Source organism: Malurus melanocephalus, unplaced genomic scaffold, assembly GCF_030028575.1.
Source record: "Malurus melanocephalus ecotype Western Australia unplaced genomic scaffold, MMel_1.1 scaffold_247, whole genome shotgun sequence".
Lineage (NCBI taxonomy): Eukaryota > Metazoa > Chordata > Aves > Passeriformes > Maluridae > Malurus > Malurus melanocephalus.
The window spans coordinates 385041-394779 of record NW_026623479.1 but is presented as its reverse complement, the minus strand read 5'-3'; the positions used below and the strand labels follow the sequence as shown (position 1 = coordinate 394779).

Sequence of the window (9739 nt, the reverse complement as noted above, 5' to 3'; positions counted from 1 at the left end):
GGGCCGGGGCTGGGGCTGGGGGCAAATCTTGTGTTTCAAGGCAGCGCGCAGGGAAAGCGCGGCGCGGGGGGGTGCTCGCCCTCCAAGCCCCTTCCCCGGGTGCCCCTCGGAGCGGTGCGGGCACCTGGGAGGCGGCACCGGCACCGGCCGGGGCTGAAACGGGTCCTGAAAGGCATCATCGCGCTGCCTGGTCTTCGTCCGCTGCGAATAGGAAATGCACCGTGAAATTCGGGGCTCCCCCGGATGACGTGTGCATGTGACAGCCTGTGGGCTTCTCCTGTCCGCATCCAAACGAGGGAGAAGCCCAGCAGGAGTGAGGCTGGAGCAACCAGTTCCGGCCGCTCCTGCGACAAAGAGGGCTCTTCCTTGCAAACATCCCCAAACGCATCAGAAGGTAAATCTTATTCACGGTCTGTGTTTTCCCTTCTTCATTCTTTTCGAATTACGCTTCCCTAGGCAAAGCGTGGTCCTTCTCCTGCCCCTTCTGAACCCACGAGTTCAGCTCCTCCATGAAAGGTGTGCAAAGCAGAAACCTGGACCTGCGTGTATGTCCAGCTTTGATGAWGATGATCTCACATTTACAATAGTTCAGGGGTGGGGGGGAAAGTGCAGATAAACATGACCAATTTTCCAATCTCTGGCAGAGCCAGCGGGGCCGTGGGCACGGGGCAGTGCCGGGGCTGGGAGCACCAGCCGTGCTCTGAGCTTGGGGCTGTGCCTGGTCCAGGGCTGGCAGGAAGCTCTACCAGCTCCAAGTGGCTCCAACGGAAAGGGCTATGCTGTTACATACCAAAATGAGCATACCAATCTTTTTGATTTGTTGGGCTGGTGGTTTTTTTTTTTTTTTTTTTTTTTTTTTTTTTTTCTGATGGAAATGCATGTTTAAGAACGCATGGGGCAGCCAAGGGCATGCAATGAAGACTTACCTTCTGCGGGCTGCTATTGCCAAAGGTAAGACAGGCCACATGTATCTAGGAGGAAATAACAAACCCTCCCACCCCCTCCCACATGCCACACATGGCATGTGATCTTCTCTGACCACGAGTGATCATGCTGCTGCCTTGCAGCTCATTCAAAGGACAGGTTCTCCAGAAGCAAGAGCTCACTGAGTCACCCAGTCCACACTGACGTGATAAGCAGCCCCTACTGAATCACTGCCGTCCCTTCCTGCTGTAAGCCGAAGTCTCACCAAGGTTTTCTTCCCCAGTATGAGTCAAATCTGTCACTTAGCTGGCTGGCTCTGCAGTGATCACAGGCAAGCCATAGAGCAAGTTGTCAGTGTTCTTTCCACCCCCACAGAGAATTACTCCTGTGGATAGATGACTTTCAGGATCCTCTAAGGTCAGCAGGAACTGTGAAAATCTGCTGTCCCTCGACAGTGGAGGAAGAGGCTTTCTACTTTCTTCTGCATGTAGTGTCCAGCCTGGTGACAGCACTGCGTGCATCCAAGAGGGTCAGGACAAGCAACAGGGTGACCCCAGCAGAGGACACAYTCTTTCTTGTTGAGCCAAAGCGGGATAGTCAGCAGAGAGTGCAGRCTTTGGCCTTTGGCTCTTCCCCCTTCAAAGTCTGTGCAAAGCTTTTGGTGGAATGTCCTTGGACTGCAGCAAGGAAGGGAATGCAGCTGAAGGAGCTGTCAGGGTCCCGCAGGCTCACCCAGCCCTGCAGACCACACTGGCTGCTGCAAACTGCCCAGAGCAGGTGGGGGACCAGCAGGACTYAGCCACCATCAGAGTAAAAAATAATTCCTGATGGCTTCGCAAACTTCTGGTCATCTACCAGCCCCACACACCATGGGAAGTGTGTGTTCCACACACAGGTTTCCAAAGGAAGGAGGCAGCTCAAGGAAAAGCTGCAGATGAAGAGCATGAAATCAGGCAATTGCAGATGTTAGGAGTGATTCTGTGGGTGAATCACTTCCATTCCTTTTAGAAAGTCCAACTAAAATACAGTTTTAGCATGAACTTTAGCAAAACTGCTCTTATGAGCGCCATAAGAAAACTGCAGGCTCTCTGAGGCACCAAGCTCCCATCTGACTTTGCCAAAGGCTGGGCAAGAGCAGATRAAGGGAGAGTTTCAGTTTCCTTTCCCCTGTGAAAGAACAGAAACTTAACTCCGTGAAAAAGCAGATCAGATCCCTTACTCTCAGCCCTGTCCAAAGCTACAACTCTCCTGGGAGCCAAAGAAACTTTGCAAGCATTGTGCACAGTGGAGTTTTGCCTGGAAATCACAGAGGGTTTTTAAATGTCTGTGCCTTTCAGGTTGGCCTTCAGAGACCACAAAGCCCTTGTATTTCAGCCTTCCTGGGTTCTCCAGCTGTCTTTAAGCTGCTGGATGGAAGCCAACTGTCCCATACCTAATGGGAAGCTGATTTTGCATGCCTGTCCCATGCCTTCCTGGCAAAGGAGATGAAGAGAGGAAGCAAAAGCAAAGGCCACAAAGGGGAAATTGCCCAAGCCACAGAGCTCTCTTGCTCCTCATCCCAGCTGCAGTGAGGCTGACCCTGTTGGAGCTGGAGGGCTCTGCTGCACACTGTGGGCAGCTGGATGGGCTGACAATGGGCACATTGCTCAAGACATTGCATGCAGAGAGAAAAACAAGTGACGGTGTGGTCAAGGCACCTACACAGTCCCAGGGTGCTGGGCTCAGCAGTGCAAGCTGGACTTGCTCCACGGGTCCACCTGGGCTGGGCCTGACCTGGCCCAGGCATGRACATGGCATTGGCTTTGTCCCCACAGGGCACAGGAAAGCAGGCCAGTCCCTGCTAGACATCAGTTCCGTGTGACTGTCATGTGGGTGTCCCAGCAAGCTGGAAACCCTTCAAGAGTCCACACGCCCAAGAGGTCCAGCCTCCAAGACCCACAGGGCCTGCCCAAACCCTGTTTTTTCAGGAGCCACCCAGTCTCTGAGCAGGGATCTCATCCTGCAAAAATAACTTCAGAAGCTGCCCTAATTTGAGCCCCAAAGCCCAATGCTTTAGGTGTCTGACAAGTAGGAGAAAGGACCTGGCTGGACCAGGTGCATCAACAACCCCAACAGCTCCTTTCTTGTCTACTAAAATAAGCAGGATGGCTGTATCACAACCATCTGAGCTGCAGTGTCTCTGTGATGGGCCATGCACAAGCTTCCAGCCCCTCCTTGGGGCAATCCCAGCCAGGAGTAGCCCAGAGGCAACTCCTCCCTGAAGATGCAACCCCACGGAAATTCAGGGTCAGGTAGCYAACACCTAGCAAAGCAAAGAAATTTTAGCTCTGAGCAACAAATAGCCTTCTTGTAGCCTCCAAAATATGCCTGAGGACTTCAAAAGCCCAGTGCCAGGTAACCTCACCCCTTAAATTTGATCAGATAGAACCTCCCAGACTGACTGCAGAGCTGCAGATTGCACTGCCTGACCAGCGCCCTTCCCTGTGCCAGAGGGGTGTGCAAGGCTGAACATCTCAGCAAAGGACCAGCACCAACATTTTTCAGAAACCAAATGTACACTTAGCTGGGATGGCCAGTGAGTGAAAAAAGTCTCTCTTGAGCAAAAAGAGGAATCCTTTCAAAGAGCTGCCTAATCCTGCTTTCATGGGGAATGTGCTCAAGCAGGGCAGGAATTCAGGAAAGCTCTGCAGATACACATCTGCAGGATACCTAGGTCAGTGCATATAAAATGGAACCTTAATGGGATTTGTGGTTCCAGAGGTGGCTCAGATATGCCCTAGTRAAGGCATAAGGGCACAGAGCAAACCCCACTGCTTCAGCAGGGCAAGAAGGTGGGCAGTCTCCATCCACACCAGAACTGGTTCTGCTATATTTATCACACCTTCCTGGCAAACCTGACACAATCTGAGCAGTACAGCCTGACTGCTGATGGGTGTCAGTAGGTTTTCATGGGAAGAGGGTATCCCATTAAAGATCCCAATAATCTCCCACACTCAGWGGTAGCTGCCAGAGAGCTTAAGATAAAATTAACTCTGACCATCAATCCATCCCCATCAACAAAACCCCAATAAGAAGCAACCTATTCTGTCCCCTAAGAGCTGTGGGTATTACATTTCCCTGCAGTTTTCCCCTGTGCCAGGCTGCTGAGGCACCAGCACTGGGCCCCACAGTCCCACCCTCCCCAAGGCTGCATTATGGGGGGCTGTGGGGGCCCCTCTGACGGCCCTGCTGAGCCCAGGCAGCTCCAGGGGGGTCTGAAATGGCACCACAGCAGCTCCCGATTATCTGTGCCGGGGGCTTATGTGGGGAGCYCTGGGGGAGGGGACAYGGRGGCTGCTGAAAGCAAACAATTAAATTTGGGGGCCTGCTTGGCCCGTGATGTGATGGCTTCCCAGCACCCCGGCGATTGGCTGCGGGTGAGCATCTGCTGGGAGCTGGGGATGGTTATTTGCCTGAGGTTCAGACCTTTCCCAGCGGCTCTGAGTCAGSCTGGTTGTCCTGACAACCTGGATAGTGGCAGCTTCTGATAACCACGTAATGAGGTTGTCACAAAAAGGAGCCCCTCCATCAGAGAGGTTTCGGGATCGTTAATGTTTCCGAGGGAGCGTGAGAGAAGAAGAGGTAAGGGGACCATCTGGCGATGCTGGAGCACGTCAACAGCCTCCCTTGGAAAGGAGCTTCATTAGCCAGGAACCACCTACCGACACGTAGCGATGGGAACAGGCAGGCTGCCTGCCAGCAGCCAGGGGTCCCAACTGCTCAGCTCTGGCATCTGGGATACGCTGATACACACAAAGACAGAGCAAGGAGGGCACTGCCTAATTCAAGCTGCCGAGCAGTAAAGGTGCCCAGGGCTCGCGTGGGCACGGGGCAGTAGCACGGCCTGGGACAGGTGACACAGTAAGGCTGGCACACAGACACCTTCCCACCGTGCTGCTGCTCTCACGTGCTGCCTCTTGGATGGTAAGGCACTGAAAGATTCTGTGCCTTAGTTTACCCCATTTGCAGGTAACTTCTGTCAATGGTTAGAATACTTCYCACTCCTGTCCTGCAAATGTTGCTCAGGGCAGGGCACAGACGTGCAGCAATGCAGCTCATTCAAAGAGAACTCATACATGAATGCTGTGCTGAGTATTCTCAGGTGCAAGACAGGACAGAGATGTSCCCTGAAGACTGAACCTGTGGGGTCATGCAAGGCACCAAACACCGTGTCTTCCCCTGGGATCTACACATGCACAGTCTTCTCACCCCAAGAAACTTTATCCTTCACCTTGTCCTTGTAAAACAAGGGTTTCATTCACCCTACGCTCAAGGGACCCATGAGGTACCTCCCTGTGGCTGCAGTAACAGTGAATGAAGGTGCTGCAGTCTGAAACCTTCATGGATGCCAGTAACACCACAGCTCAGAGAAGCTTGGTTGACAAATTTCTGATCCCCAGGACCAAATTCCTGGAGAAGAATGCCACCTTCATGCTAAATAACACACTTAAAAAAAAAACCAACTTTCCTGTAAAACTGTGAGGTCTGAATCTTCCCTAACAGGATACAGAAATCACCTCCATAGATAAGTCCTTATGAATCTTACAGCATTGACAGAATGTGTCTTTTATGTAGATTTTATCTGTTTGAAAAATATCTACTGTAAACACTTGCTAAAGTCAGCATAAGACTTTATTAATACACTTAAGACTTTCTTTAACWAAGATTTTATATTAAAAGCTGCTGTACTTTTAGTACACATTTTTACCTCAAACCATGATTTCCCTACACAAAATTAGTGTTTCAACTGTGGATTTAACTGAGATGTAATAGGACCATTAACACATGCCAATTAAATACCAATCAACTACTAAAGACTGCATTTAATAGATGCATTTCTTAATATACCACTGCTATACCTCATTAAAATGATGTTGAATCTTCACAACTGTTGTAAACAATCAAGTGGGATAYAATCCACCTCCAGGAACTAGTAAAACTGAATGTAGTGCTCTCCTACTCWGGGGAGGTGTGTGATATAAAATCCAAAGCTAAGACAAAGATACAGTGGATTACATATAACAAATACTCTCCGATTAATAATAGGCATCAGGTTCACAAATCCTGCCTCTCTCAGAAAGGACAGGAATGTCTGCAAGGAGATCCCCATCCTGGAAGAAGGTTTTCAAGAGGGAAACAATATGAGCCGACACTGCTCATACACGTGTTTTGCAATCCTACTTGAGCTGCCTTTAGTGATTCTTCCCCATGAGAAGCTCTACAGCCCAGCAGCACTACTCCTCTAGTTTCAGCAGAAGGGAAACTGAGGCAAAGAGCTGCTCAGGTTGGGCAGCAGCTCAGTGGCAGCTGCACAGTAACCTCYCACTGGCTTTGCCTCCCAGGTATCCCCAGTGTCACTCCCAGGCCCCTGTTTTTTTGTAAATTGCAATTTAAATCATCTTCCAACAGGAGTAGCAGGACTAACAGCTTGAATGCATCAAGCCCTACCTTAACACATCTTGTAAACAGAACACATCACAGCTCCCTGCAGAAACACCAATGCCATCCAGAATTTTTCAGAATCCCTGTAAAGTCCAGTCCTGTCAAATATCWGCCATGCTCCTTCATGAGGAACATCCCATTTGACTGAACACAAGCAAAGATGACCTGCCTGCCTGCTGAATTTCATTTGCTCAAGATGTTGAATTCAATCTGTCCTTGGGATGGAGAAAGCCAAGATTCACCCTATCTATCCAAACAGCACAGMATGTTTTCCAGTCCTTCATGGCACCAGAGAAGAAGGTTCTGAAAGGCAGCACAGTAACCCYGACCCGGAGGAGTGTGGCCAAGCCATCACTGCCCAGCACAAACACCAGATTTACGGATACATGAGCCTGCCCAACCCCCTGCACTCAGCAGAGATGAGAGATCCCTTCCCTTGTAAGAACAGCTATGCATGACTACGGTGCAGTTCACTTTAAAGGCACAATCTGACAGTGAAACCACCACAGCAAGATGGGCAAGTGCAGYAAATTTATCTTCTCCAAAAATAGKTGTCATTCAACAGTGATTCTTCAYTGGAACAGCCACACATCACTGTGCCTCTGTTTTGAGCTTGCAAAATGTCTAGAAGTGGATGAGACATATCAAAACCATTCTCCAGGCTATTTATCTTTGTTTTAATAAGAAAAGCATTTGCCAACATACTAGATTTTTATACAAGCAATTCTCCAATTTCTCCCCAACTACTTGTGAGAAGGAGCGCTACCAATTCTTGTGCCTGCCAGGAGATATCAAACTAGAGGCTCAAGAGGTGAAATGTCACCATTTTACAGGCTGCATTCAGGCTTAGCCACACTGTGGCAGTGTCTGGATCTGGGGTTTTAATTTACATTCACCTCGATGTAATCGTTAAGACTAATTACTGGAGCACTAAGGTGGAGTAAGTGTGAAGCAGCCCTGCCTGCATAGCTCTCAGCTCTTGACACCTGAGCTCAGCTCTGACAGCGGGAGACCTGCTGAGCTCCCACCTTGATGTACAGACTGGAAAGGGGTAAACCATTGGTGGTACTTGCCATCCTAAGGTTTTAGAAATGCTGAATATGGAAGCCAGGATTTAATTTGTGACTATCCAAAACATCTCAAAAACATCAAAACCACATGAAGGTAACATCCAAAGGRAAGGTATGAAAATGAACTGATTCAAACCAATAAGGCTGTTAGAAAATTAAATGGAATTAACAGCTTTTAYATTGAGACCACTATTGAATCTTTTGAATACCTGTTTCTCAACCAGACATGTTTGCAATAAAAAAATCTTCCTCTCTGGCTCTTTTCCACTGAATGCAGTTGTGCAAAAATGGCTTAGGCAGAGATTCAGACCTCTGTTTTGTACTCCATCACCAGAAGATTTCACACAGGGATGATTCTGGACTGAAACTAGAGTGCTGTTTGCTGTGGAAGGGAAGCAGTGTCAAGCAGCTGCCAGGGAAACTTTGCCATACCTCATCTCCTGCTACCTTCAGGGTATTCTGGTGAAAGCAGGAAAGTCTGATGCCACTGAAGTCCATGATTTCCCTATGAGCCCTGAACCAGGCTCTGTGGGAGCAGGAAGGGAGCCAAGCTGTGAAGGGTGCAGCAATGCACTACAAAACAGGATGAGATACAGACGTACATCCAGAAACAGATAAGCTGAAAAGGAAAGGCTCTACTTTATTTTCAATTTGTCAATCATCATAACCCAGTCAAGTCAGACTCCAAGCCCAGGCTGACTTACCTCTGGCTGGTCTGTAGCACAGACACACTCATAAAGGTTTGTACCCTCCAGAAACCCTGGGCCTTCAGCTGTGGCATCACAGGGGAGGGTCTGAGTTAATCCTTCAAAGCAGATGAGACAGCTGAGACGGCTTTCATCTTTAGTAGTTCCTTCCCCTTCTGCAAATGAAAGTGTATCCTTAGGTCCATGTGCCTCCTCCTGCTCATTCAGCTCTCCCTTGAAAATCCACTTTTCCCACCACAAATGTTGTGGATCTAAGAATTAACCTCACATTAGATCAATATGAACTCTGATTTCACAGCTCCACTGGTGTCATGGGTGAACATGAACAGACATGCCATGGATGGCAAACACACAGCTCTGCACAATGGCTTGTGAGGGCTGGAGAATGCGGGCTCCCAGTGTGCTGCAATGCAAAGGTACCATAGGCATCAGCATAACATCAGCCCCCAGGGCCTGGAGAAGAAAAAGGTCTTTATGTGGTTCCCTTCCCACAAATGAAGGCTTCATTGCCTGGAGAACATCCCATGACAGTTAAGCAGGCTGGCATAGGGCAGTGCCGTCCCAGCACTAGAAAAGCAGAGACAAGGGCTGTCTGTGCACTTCCACACCAGCCTGCAAGACTGAAGGCTTACAATTAAAAAAAGTATGATAGACAATGTGTGTCTTGACTTAGAGAATACCCTTCCCAAGCTTACTGGGGTTGTGACCTGGAAAATTAAAATGCAAGAAACCCTCTAGCTGCTGAYCAGGCAGAGTGGTTGACACTGGATTAAAAGTTCAAGGCTCTCTGCTGTAGCACACAGGCACCAACTGCACTGGATGAAGTGCCCCTCTTTTCTTTAGGGTGCCCAATACCAGCTACAGCAGCAGTTCTGAGACTGTCTGTGTGGTATGAACAATTTACAACTACTGAAGAGAAAGATTCCTCTGAAACCTGATTAAGTGAGACATTCAAACAAGATTTCAGGAAGCTGGTCCCAAGGAAGAACATTAACTTTGAGAGACTGACCACATCATGATAGTAAATGGAGACTGCGCAAAAAAAACCAAGCAGGTAATGATTCCATACAGACAACCTTTACAATGAAAGATCCCATCCCATATGGAGGGCACTGTCAGAGAGGAGCAGAGCCAGAGGCCAGTACTGGATTTGGGGGTATCCCACCTGCTCCCCGATGCCACGTATCCACACTGGACTCCAGCTAACAAGATGCATCAAATGTAACAGGTGATTTATGACCACTGTAAATAAGAGGGGGTTCCAGCTTACACCAGTGTAAATAAGACTGGGCTCCTGCCCTCCCTTTGCCCTGCTGCCAGTGTGGCTTTACAGTGCAGCTGCCAATCCACTCTGCCTCTGGCTTTCTGYGGGACCCAGACTCTCACGCTTCAGTGCATCCTTGCAGTCGAAACAAGATGTTTGCTCATACATATTTTTAATCCTGTTGCTACCCTGGCTCCTTCTCGTTAGTGGCCTTGCACAGTCGTTGGTCCACACCAGGGGAACAGCCCAATTATCTTGCACAGCCCAGGGGAGAGCCACTGCTCCAGGAGGAG

At 49.2% G+C, this 9739-nt stretch overlaps 1 protein-coding gene across 4 annotated transcripts in view; it reads right to left on the bottom strand.

Moving 5' to 3' along the window:
* Positions 1-9739, bottom strand: part of PAK3 (p21 (RAC1) activated kinase 3) — a 179768-nt gene that overhangs the window by 77067 nt on the left and 92962 nt on the right. Inside the window, exon 1 of one of the 4 annotated variants that reach the window (XM_057375377.1) lies at positions 8180-8337. The exons of 2 other annotated variants lie outside the window; for them this stretch is intronic. The gene's annotated coding sequence lies outside the window, so the exon portion shown is untranslated. Of the gene's footprint in view, positions 1-124; positions 212-8179; positions 8338-9739 lie in introns of those variants that run through there. One more of the 4 variants, XM_057375379.1, reaches the window with a different exon arrangement.